This window comes from Onychostoma macrolepis, chromosome 22 (assembly GCF_012432095.1).
Source record: "Onychostoma macrolepis isolate SWU-2019 chromosome 22, ASM1243209v1, whole genome shotgun sequence".
NCBI classification, from domain to species: domain Eukaryota; kingdom Metazoa; phylum Chordata; class Actinopteri; order Cypriniformes; family Cyprinidae; genus Onychostoma; species Onychostoma macrolepis.
The window spans coordinates 10,382,809-10,392,689 of NC_081176.1; the positions used below are offsets into that span (position 1 = coordinate 10,382,809).

A 9,881-nucleotide genomic window follows, 5' to 3' on the forward strand; every position below is an offset into this window, starting at 1 on the left:
TACATGTTTTCTGCATAGATGATGGTACTTAAACAAAAAAGTAACCCTACACAAATGAATTAATGACACTGAAAAACAATATCTTACCTCCAGCTTTTTTCAGCTTTACAAACATTTTGGGGTAAACCTCCTTATAAAGGAGAAGTTCCTCCAGCCTGTTTATAAGGTCTGTTTGTGAGCCAGTTGTTGACACTCCAAGAGAGTTGCATGCCTTCACCAGGTCTTCTCTTTTGTGCTGTGGAGAAATTACTTTCTATTAGTGTTGTTCGTGGGAAAAAAGTTAATAGCGATACATTGAGTGCTTACACGAATACTGTGAGACTTCAAGTAGAAATATTTACCGATTTAGAGTCCAGTATTTGTAAAATATGGTCTTCACCAATGTCCTGGCTTTCACGGCATACAGAGCTCACCCTTTCACTTTGAGAGAGACCTTTGAAAACTTCTGTTTTTGGAAGCTTGTCATGTAGTCTTGTGTGTTGTCCAATCCAAGGAGCAAAGGCTGAATATGTCAGTGGACTTGAGAAAGGATTGTTAGATGAGTCTGAGGAACAGAATTGTTTCTAAGATTAACATCAGTTAATGTTTGGTTCTACTGCTACAAAACCCAAGGCTTTACCCTTAATGTTGAAACGTAATAAATTATTAAGATACATTATTAACATTAATGGCAATAGTACTGCTAAACAATTGAAACAGTATTTTCATTGGTACCGTCACAAAATCCAGTGGCAATGATCTCCTTTTCCAGGTTCTCCCATCTTGCTGCCACATTAACAAGGGTGTCCTGGAGGCCAATGTTCTGAATGTCCGGGCGTCTCATGAGATTGACTGGAAATTATAGAGTAAAAGGGGTTGTATGTGAATGTGTGTTATTTTTAAGGCCTAAATGTTGTGTTAAGAACATTTACAGATCTGAGGGTTTTTATTCAGATTTGACTCTCACCTGGTATATCAAATGCAACTTTCCAATTGGTGTCTGCTATGACAATGGATGGATGATAACCACAGCGGTAACAAAAAAAATTGTATGAGTACTGCCTTAAAGCACTGAAATGGTAGAATGCTTTTCTTAGCATGTTGATTGGCAAAGCAGTTCTTGAATGGGATTCAATTGTTCTAAACAGCCGACCCACAGCAATATGATTCTGTAGAAAGTAAATTTAATAGAGGTTTTACTCAACTGATGAACAGTTTTGCATGATTATTGTGATATCTTGAAACATGCTCTCTAAATATCTAAATTTTGTGTATACTTACTGAAACACCAGCAGTCAGAAAAGAGCATAAAGGGATTGACAGAAAAATTCTGTTATTGTAGTTGTGAAACCCACTCTCATATTCTTGAAACCGGACCAGTTTCTGCAGACAGGACACTCCTTGGCATAGACAGAAACACCTAGATAAAAAATAAATCAATTCAAGGTGATTTTTAAGGTGAGTTTTAGTAAGAAAGAAAGTTGCTCATTAACCATTACATTAGTCATTTTACCTTTAAACTGTTTAAATATTCCATAAACAGTTGCTTGTCGGGTGATGAGTATTTTGTTTCCAAGATCTGGAGGACATGGGCCAGGACAGTATGGGCACTGTACTTCTAGTGGTTCAAAGTTTTCAGGAACAGGCTTCTCTGTTGTGGTTAAATCCACTGGAAGGTCTTCTGGTATCCTTTTTGAACTCCAGAAGTAGTTGGTTTCCATGATGATACTACTACGTGAATGTTGGTGGACATCATCACCAGCACTGATCATCTCCTCAACATCTTCAATATCCTCATTTGAGGTGTCCACTACATTTTGTAACAGCTGGGGATGCTCTTGAAAAAGCCACCACATGGATAAGTATCTATGGACACAACTGATCCGATTTTTTGTACCTCTGCACTGGCAGTGCCACTTACCAGTCTTACTATCAAATGTGCAGACTGTTCTTCCAAACTTACACCAATTGTCCTTTTGGCCTGTGTACACAGAAAAGTATATATATCGCTCAGAAAGGCCATGCTCACCCCAAAAAAATAGGAAAGACACAGTCTATGTCCTCAGAGCAAGCCTGCTGGTTTACTGCAGTGCACTCTTCAAGTCTCGATTTTGAAAAAAGTCATTTTTCTTGCATCTCCTGCAGGGACTCATTGCGTAGTGCTGGTGGAGGACTGTATGATGTTGCTGTCCTGGTCCTTTCTAAGTGAAAACATTCTTTCCCAGGGTTTCCACTGTTTGCAGCAATGCTCATGAAGTCTGTGCATGCCTGCACTTCACAGGCAAAATAATTTAAAACAGAAGACTTTTGCACATGTATTGGTAGTCTCATCCCATGAGATTCTTTTGTTGTCACATATATTCCATTCACAGAATCAATGCATATCATTGGTTCCTGTCTGCCATGCTGCTGTCTTTCATGTCTTTGGTAGTTGGATGTGCTCGTGAAATGAATCCCACATTTCTTGCAGAACAGGTTCTCTTTCTGAACTGGGTCAACATGGATAGTGTCCAGGCAGGGTTTTCTGTCATCTAAGAAATAATGATACATTACATTATGACATTTTCCACTTTATTACATTTACTGTGTAGGATGGTTATGTATTATGTGTCGACCTGAGGCTTTTTCTGGGAACATCAGACCTGTTGTTGGCACACAACAAAGACAAACAAACAAAATGTATCATTACAAAATTAAATATTTAAAAAACAATAGTACAACTTTCAAAATTGACAAAACACGTACCATGTCTTTTTAAGTGGCATTTGAAATCAAAAGACCTTTGAATTACTTTCTTGCACTTTGAACAATGCCAGTGGCTCCTTCTACCACTTTGTCGATCAGGACAGTAACATGGTATTGCAAACTTGCCTACAAAGAGCGATTATGGAATTAACATGACAAGTAATGGATCTTGTATATTATACATAATACAACATATATTATAGTGATTTAACAAAATATTACATAATTTATATTACATATAAATATTACATTACATTTACATTTTTAACAATTACTTACTTGTGTCACCATCTGTAAAGTGAATGGCAAATGTTAGATGCCGTTTGGATATATGATCACTGGATGCTGTAACAGATGTTCTGCAGTAACAGCAGTCCTGATCTCCTCCAAGGCTTAAAAGCTCCTCTTCACTGACAAACTCAAACTTCCTTGCTGAAAAAGAAAACAAATTTGAATAAGCAGACCAAAACACCATCAGGATGACAAAGAATATTTGCTACAATATCACTCCATATCCTAAATCAGTGGTACTAAATCTTTTTTACTCCATGACCCCCTCCTATCTCAATCAATACTGCAAAGCCCCCCAACCTTTTTTCTTCACAAAAACAGTTGTAATTCTAGTGTTATTACTTTGCAAATTCATGTTATTATTTGTTAACAAAATATATTAAAGATAGATTTTAATCTAAAGTGCTCTTTTTTTGGAAACATACTTTGAGCGTCTGATGCCCTTACATTACCATCACTGATCCTCACAGTGCATTAATTTTGACAACTACGTGAATATACTGAACTGTGTTCAAGCAGAAATATGATATCATAGTCATGACTTATACCCGTACCCAGGCTTTGAAAATTAGTCAGGTAAGGTGAGGTGGGTAATTCTCTTATTATAGAATTGTGCTATAATAACCCCTACAAATACAACTCATTATATACACTGTAAACACTTTAAAAGAGACAGACATTTAGATGTTTATGAAAGATGTTTTCTCTGTTTCGGAGGGATGATCATTTTTTAAATCATACCCTATTTATTGCATCAAAACTTGTTAATAATTTATAGTTAAGGGTGGATCATTTTATCAATCGTTTATTATTCATGCAACAATACATATTACTGTTATAGTTTTTATTAACAACCATTGCTATAGCTGATAACTTTGTCTATTGCTCTTATGAATGTTTATAACATGATTTGTGAAAATTTAACTACTGAATGGAATACTTTGCGTATTTCATTTCATTAACATACTTGTTCTACAAATCTGTGCACTAGTGTGAAATGCTACTGTTTTTGATAGAGTTGATAACGTTTCTGACTGAAAATATCATATTTTTTACGTTTTCCTTAACGAATGTGCTATCCTGTAAGTAATAATCTGTCCATGGGCTTTTTCTAAAACAAACAAAAACGAAAAATAAACCGAAATTATTTAAAATCTTTTTCAAATATAAAATGATATAAATATGATAAAGATATGGCTGACCCTAAACTGCAACTTCCTACTTCATTAACTTTCTAAAGTGTTAAATTAAGTGACAAATCCCAAAAACGCCTATAATAGCTGGATCTATCAGTGATGCTGCGCCCGCGCCCTCACTCACAACTGGTTCATTCTGCGTCTTGCAGCGATCATTTTCATACTGCGGATGTTAAACATTCTTGCAAACTGTCTAAACTGAATTATATATGTCATGCAGACATTCATAACTACATGAAAACATTACCGAGGTCCGGAACTCGGTGACCTCATGATCAGTGCGCCGAGAGCACACATACACAGTTCGTCATATCACTACTACTCTTACTGAAGTAAGAAATGTTGTTGATGTTAAGAAAATGCCGAATTATTTTGCTTACCTTCCATCCTGTAAATTCTCCAAGAATCGTCAACACCTTAAAAAAAATTGAAAAGTAACTATAGCGACTATAAATTATTTTTTAGCGCCTTTCCATGCATGTAGCTGTAGCCAAAAAAGTGTACTTACGCAAAAAAAGATGTCCAGGTTATGATCTTTCAGGTCCGTCGTCCTCAAATCCAGGTTCGCTCACAACCAATCAGATTGCTCGGTTACAGTTCAACGTAGTTCAACCAATCAAAAACTTCTTACGTCTGAAGGCTGGGGGTCGTCGGTGTTGTATTTGTTTGCGGGTGGGGGTGGGGTGGCCGGTTTCAAAGCAATAAACGTCCCGGGTCGAGGACAGCCCCCCAAAACCCGATGTAGCTTGACTACTTTTACAAGTAGGTTTTTTTGTTTGTTTGTTGTTGTTTTGCATTTGTTTTAAATATAAGCCTGCACGTTACGTTTGTCATTTTACAGCCTTGAATGTACGTATATAAACATAACCTGTACATCCATAACGGCGGATTGATACATATAAACAAACAAACAGTGCATTTCTACATTTATTTACCTGTTCGCCACATAACTTGTTTTATTCCTCCCTTAAGAATAACGGCGCGCGCAGCCCCAAAGCGTCGCGCCTGCCTCAACATCTCTCTCTGTTTACACTCTGATTGATGCTTATGAACAAACAAACAGTGCATTTCTACATTTATTTACCTATTTGCCAGATTATTACTCCCTTTAAAACCATAATGGAGCGCACATCACCTAAGCATCACGCCACCTGTTTGCTATAGCGGTGACGGGTCGCGAGGCAAGCGGTGGCAGGTCCGGTGGCAGGCGCACATAGCGGTGGCAGCTGCCACTGGCAGGCGCACATAGCGGTGGCAGGTCCGGTGGCAGGCGCACATAGCGGTGGCAGCTGCCACTGGCAGGCGCACATAGCGGTGGCAGGTCCGGTGGCAGGCGCACATAGCGGTGGCAGCTGCCACTGGCAGGCGCACATAGCGGTGGCAGGTCCGGTGGCAGGCGCACATAGCGGTGGCAGCTGGCACTGGCAGGCGCACATAGCGGTGGCAGGTGCCACTGGCAGGCGCACATAGCGGTGGCAGCTGCCACTGGCAGGCGCACATAGCGGTGGCAGGTTAAATGGCAGCTGCCCCTGCCACGCAAAGATTTTACCCTCTCTCCGTTTTTATTACGTAGATATTGGTACGTATTGCTGTTTTTTTATTATGTTGTTTCAGATACGTATTGCAGCGGTTCAGAATTCAAATATCCGGGGACTGTCGCTAAAGGTTAATGCTCTATCGTGTTGGAAATATGCCCTACACCAAATCCAGCCCTAAACCTACCCGATAGTGTTAACAAATGCAAAACTGATGTATTACATTTGAACTTTCTTTTATGCAGATTTTAACTGTTTTGTCGAACCATAGTTACACGGAATTCGAACCGGTGCGTCTCGTCTCCTAATAAGTCCATCTCCGTACTCCGTGAGCTACCGAACAAACTTATCATCTATGAAAACCCATAGATAAGAAGCTGGATGTGTGCGATGCTAACGTTCAAAAGCATCAGTTTTAAAATCTCCCAACATATTAATATTGTTTTGAAGTCATAGCATGATATTCTTCAAGTAATTGTGCGAAAATTACGCTTTATTAATCGCAACTCTGTAAATTTGTGTGAAATTGTTCATTTATTTTGGAAACTGCAGTGATATGTACTTATTGGTACGTATTTCATGTCACGCTAAAAAGTGCACCCAGGTACGTAAATGCCATGAGACCAGGTAGCAAATATCGTTGTGAAACCAGTTCTTAAAAAAAAAAAGAGAGAGAGATTTGTGTTTGTGTTTAGTTAACTGCTTGAAAATTTGCATTTTCACCATGGGTGTGTGTAATTTGCATTGTAGAGCAAAAGTATTGTCAAGTTATGTTTATCACAGACCATGTTTTATTCATTATTTGTAAAACCCATAGGACAATCTTGAGGGAACCAGTGGAGAATTACAACTAAAACACTCTATTCTCAGGGAAAGCAAGAACTGAAATCTATTATAAACCTATTATAAATCTATTATTATATCACTTATATGTTATTGTCTTGTTGTACTCACTATTTTATTATCACTTTACTACAATTTGTACTATACTTTTAAAAGGAACACTCCACTTTTTTTGGAAATAGGCTCATTCTCCAACTCCCCCAAAGTTAATAAGTTGAGTTTTACCGTTTTTGAATCCATTCAGCCGATCTCCGGATCTGATGATAGCACTTTTAGCATAGCTTAGCATAGATCATTGAATCAATTAGACCAGTAGCATCGCATTCAAAAATGACCAAAGAGTTTCGATAGTTTTCCTATTTAAAACTTGACTCTTCTGTAGTTATATCGTGTACTAAGACCGGCGGAAAATGAACGTTGCGATTTTCTAGGCCGATTTGGCTAGGAACTATACTCTCATTCGGCGTAATAATCAAGGAACTTTGCTGCCGTAACATGGTGCGCGGCAGGCGCAGTGATGCGCGGCGCTGAAAGCAGTCCCCAGCTGGGTAACTGGTTATAATATAGCTGGGGACTACTTTCAGGCGCTGCGCATCACTGCGCCTGCCGCAGCAAAGTTCCTTGATTATTACGCTGAATGGGAGTATAGTTCCTAATCATATCGGCCTAGAATATCGCAACTTTTCATTTTCCGCCGGTCTTAGTACACGATATAACTACAGAAGTGTCGAGTTTTAAATAGGAAAACCATCGAAACTCTTGGTCATTTTTGAACGCGATGCTACTGGTCTAATCGGATTCAATTATCTATGCTAAGCTATGCTAAAAGTGCTCTCGCCAGACCTGGAGATCGGCTGAATGGATTCAAAAACGGTAAAACTCAACTTATTAACTCTGGGGGAGTTGGAGAATGAGCCTATTTCCAAAAAAAAGTGGAGTGTTCCTTTAAATATCACATATCACTTTTACTATATGTTTACTATATTACTATAGTAGTGCATAATGTTTTATAACTGTAACTTTTACTGGATCCATAAAAGATTATCAGTTATATTTCTTATTTTTTGTTGTGGAGTTTATATCTGTATCCATAGCGTGCTATGAAAATATAGAAAGCAGACTACCAATGTGTCAGTTTTTTATTTGTATTTACTGATTTTATTCCATTTCATCAATGATGGTCAATTATTAATACTTAAAGATGTATTTGTATTCCGTATTTCAAAGGGAATGATGTGTTCTGAACTGAAGCACAATACAAGCTGAAATGTTGTGGTTGAAGACACAGAAAGCAATTTCCACAAAGAAAAAACTTAATTTCATTTCATGTACATTAGATTATTTTACATGTGTCACAGTTATACTAAGTATTAGAATTGTTACCATAAAAATAGCCAAATCAACAAGAGTGTGAGCTGTCACAATTTTTTTACGAAAATTAATCATTTTCCAAGCATAACTAAATAACTGGAGACAGTTATTTTTAATTCCATGTAGATCACAAATCACTGAAATCGACTGATAAATGTAAACATCATCGTGTTTTTATGCAGAAAAAAACGCAGCTCCGTTTACCTTCATTAGTTTTATGGCAGTCTTGCCCGGACCAACATGGCGGACGCGTCGCTAGTGGAGGTGACGTATTTCCGCTCTTGAGTGGAGCTCCACTCGCCCCTGTGTCTGCAGCCAGACCCTCTTGCTTAGATCCTGCTTTTTCCCTTTATGTTGATCAAAAAACTATCAAATCTATTAACTCTCTGCTGTTCCGCTTTATTTGGAAAAATAAGACAGAATGTGTTCAAAGGAATTCTATGGTTAGAAATTATAAGGAGGGTGGCCTTAACTCGTTAGATTTTAAAACCATTAGCCAGACTTTCAAAATTAACTGGATTAAGAATTGTTTATCTACTAATGAGTTACCCTGGTTTTGGATCCCTAATCTAATCTTCAAACGTTGTGGTGGCCTTAAATTTTTATTGTCCTAACTTTAAATGTAGTAAATTACCTATTAAACTCTCAAATTTCCATAAACAAGCCCTAGAATCCTGGAAGATTGCTTTTAAACACAATTTCTCGCCGCACACATGTATTATTTGGAACAATGAAAATATATTGTCTGGTAACAAACCACTTTTTTTCATTGAATGGGTGAATCAAAATATTTTTTTTGTCTCTGATTTACTGCTCAGGGAGATCTTCTTTCTTTTCCTGATTGTGTGTCTTTAAAAGGTGCAACAATCTCACTGAGAGATTATAATAAAGTGATTAAAAGTATCCCTGCCAGTTTAAAAACCTTAACGCGTACGATCACACCGGTGTGATTAGAACGTTCAGTGAGTCACGTCATCAACTGCCAACCCAGTCTCACGGCAGTTCGTGATATAGTCACGAAATTTAATCTATTGATTCGTGTTCATGGACACGAATTTCCCTCTTTTTTCGTGTCAGGCAGCACGACTTTCATCTAATGTATTTCAATAGGAAATTTATTTCGTGCCCTCCACCACGTTTTTCTTTTTGCCACTGGGTACCCCAGACGCTGTATTTTTTTCTGATTTGTTATTCTTTTCTTTTCTTAATATTCAAGCACTATTACTCAACATTTAATCAGGAGATTTTATCCTTGTTTTTCTTGCTTTATTCTGTAAGCTACTCGCTATTATAAACCATCGTCAGTGGTTCCTTGCAGTCAAATATACACACATATCTGATCTGATTCAAATGATTCATGATACGCGATCCGACTGGAGCGGTTCGAAACCATAGACATAATATACGTAGACGCCTCATAGACTGGCGCTGCCTATTGGAGCTGACGTACAGCGCGGCCGCCATCTTGGATGGGTCTCCAATGCGCCCCTCCTGCATTCATTTCTACTGAGGAATGTGTATCACCAACTACAATAATCATAACTCCCCGAATTTTTACCGGATTTTCACACGGTTTGGTTTGTTACAAACTGCAGATATTTAGTTATGATACTGTCACACATTGAAAATACATGCTTTCATGCTAAAAGACTTTGTATTATGCTCTTTAACAAAGACATATGGTAGGCTATGGCATATTGATAAATGAATTAATTTTATATTTTAATAAAGAAACAAGTTTGATTGTTCATTTGAATTTATTTCTCTCTCTCTCTCTCACGCACACACTCAAATACACACACACACACACACACACATGAGAAAATAACTTAAAATAATAGTGGAAACAACTTAAAATACGCCATAATGTTCATAAAGGTAATACATCATTATTGTATTGTAAATTTTATCATTATTGTAT

The 9,881-nt window shown here is 37.7% G+C and overlaps 1 long non-coding RNA gene and 1 pseudogene across 1 annotated transcript; both read right to left on the reverse strand.

The window, feature by feature from the left end:
• Positions 1 to 714: 714 nt before the first annotated feature.
• On the reverse strand, positions 715 to 1,334 carry LOC131530615 (uncharacterized). Its single transcript, XR_009268442.1, has 3 exons — positions 1,261 to 1,334; positions 947 to 1,148; positions 715 to 831 (listed from the first exon to the last, which is right to left on the reverse strand). It is a non-coding gene; the product is annotated as an uncharacterized LOC131530615 (long non-coding RNA).
• A 2-nt stretch (positions 1,335 to 1,336) lies between these two features.
• Positions 1,337 to 4,598, reverse strand: LOC131530977 (uncharacterized; annotated as a pseudogene).
• Positions 4,599 to 9,881: the final 5,283 nt, after the last annotated feature.